A 2495-nucleotide genomic window follows, 5' to 3' on the forward strand; every position below is an offset into this window, starting at 1 on the left:
AAGTTGTTGCTAAAATGGCTATCATCTACAAAAGGAAGAAATGGATGACATGGTGTGAAGGAAGGTCAAAGAGTTTTGGATTATCTTCTGAAACTATTGAAGGAAGAGTTTTTGATTGGGTTTTCCCCTAGATTGGGGTTTTGCCCTGGTTGTCTGCCTAGATCTGGCGTCTTTGATCTTCGTGCTATTATTTTGGTAATTGCTTGATGAACTAAGATAAAAGAAGAACATAAAAAATCTAATAATAACATAAGAATCTCATAAGTAATTATCAACATAAAGAAAATATTTCTGCCTTTCTGATTTTCTAACAATTGGATCCAACCACTTTATTCAAGCAAGAAACATGAAAGACGAGGTGGATCTTAGAGCGTTTTGGAAGTTCTAATTTGTAATCCACTGACCCTATGCATTTAAGGATCTTATAAGGGCTATAAAACTTTCAAACAAGTTTTTAATGACAATTCGTCTGAGGTTTGCTTATATGGTTGAAGACAAAGAAACACCCAATCCCATTCTTTAAAATGGTATTCCAAGTGATGCTAATCAACCTATTTCTTCATCCAATTTTGAGACATGACCAAATTATCTTTGATAATAGGAAGAATGTTGAACTCAGTTGTAAGTATTTTGTCAACCTCTTGTACCTTGGAGACACCTAGTAAATAACATAATATTGATGGGGGCTTTTGGTTATGGACTACCTCAAAGGGGGTTATGCAAGTGTCACCATGATAAATTGTATTATACCACCATTCTACTGGGGCAACCACTAAAACCATTGGACTACATTTCTAAAGTAAAATACCTTAAATATGCTTCCAAACACTTGTTAACATGTATAATTTGGCCATTAGTCCAAGGGTGATATGCAATGTTAAGGTGTAATTGGGTGCCCTAGCGCCTAAACAATTTTTGTCATGAGTTGCTCGTGAAAGCGGGTTCATGATTCGTGACAATTTATTGTGGCATACGGAAGCTTTGAAAGGATGTTGGAGGACATAAAAATGAGCATATTTGGAAAGGTGATATACCACAATCACAATGGAAGATTTATTGCCAGATTTGGGTAAGCCCGCAATGAAGTTGTTGATTGGCCGAAATGTATCGCCAACAACTAAGGGGGTCTCCCCAGTGTGAAGTCCCAATTAGACCTCACACCGTTTGAGATAAGAGCCCCATCCAGTATGTGGGCTCAACTTCCACCATGAATGTTTCCGCTCTTGGTTATCAAATGAGAAGGTATCAGAGTGGGACAAGAATGACATGCTTAGGCAGTGGAACAAAATCAACCCAAGATTGACAAATTGCAAAAAGAGGTACAAACAAGTCTCAACAACAATAAGAAGAGACGTGCCATGAGAGGGATTAGTCAGTTAAAACCCAATTAGACATACTGTTCACACCTAATCCGAAGGCGGTTGGGTAAACTGGAACGTGAACAGTCATCAAGAAGATGAACTGGTCCGTCTCCTTTGTGTATATAAACAATAGTTCTCTAATGAAATAATACATCAGTTTTCTTCTGTTCATTTTGGAGTTACCCTGGTCTGACATGGTATCAGAGCACAGGTTCCAGGTTCTAAAAATAGTTGTAACTCCTGCCTCTGTCCTGAGCGCTGCTCTCTCCTGAGCGCTGCTCTGAGTGTCATTGATTCTCTGCGCATCATTGATTGTCTGCGCCTCTATCCTGAGTCTCTACCACGCCTGTGCTGCCCTAACGCTCTATCACCTAACATTCTCACTTAACGCATCAGTATCTTAACGCATTTGTAGTTTTCTCATCCGAATAAACCATTGTTAAGATGCTTTCACCTATGTCGGCCTGAAACGTTTGCCTGTCCATAACGCCATGCCTGAAATTCCTCTTGGAGATTTTTTGCCCGGCATTTGAGTTTGGAACTGGAAGAGGCACCGCGGGGTTTTGAACAATCGACGTCCCGTCTGGGCCTGCGGCGGCTCCCGTTTCCAGCCCGCCCTCGAAATCAAAGCTCAGAGCGCCCTCTCCTTCCTCCATCTGTTTCTTCCAGCAGCTACGAGATTTGTTTTGTGCTCTCCAGTGTTGATTCATCACATGATTTCGTACAGCAACTTGAGTTGACAATTAATAGTTTTGAAATCAATTCTCAGCAAACAAACAGAACTAATCTTGTGTGTTATCGTTGGATCCGAAATAAACCCAAGTTGGAATTGCGGGTCACTTTTCAAGTTTTCATACTCACGGAGAGCGAGGCCAGGGTTTTTCTCTTGAGAAGCTTTAATATTCCACCATTTATAACGAGTTTGGACTCTTTCGAAAAGTCTTGAAGAGGTCCGGATGATGCCAGAACTCGGTACGCTGTGGACCGAGCATATCAAAATGCCCCTTCATTTATGGTCATAGATCTCACGGCGTCCGTGGAAGGTTAGGATCAAGCTTGGAGCGACCGACTGCTGGAGAGGGGTTCTACAGAATCTGTTGCTGACCGGCGATTGCCTCAATTGGGGCTTTTGAA

The sequence above is a fragment of the Pinus tabuliformis genome, chromosome 3_1 (genome assembly GCF_031772625.1).
Source record: "Pinus tabuliformis cultivar Carrire ecotype Pingquan chromosome 3_1, CPIR1, whole genome shotgun sequence".
Taxonomy (NCBI): domain Eukaryota; kingdom Viridiplantae; phylum Streptophyta; class Pinopsida; order Pinales; family Pinaceae; genus Pinus; species Pinus tabuliformis.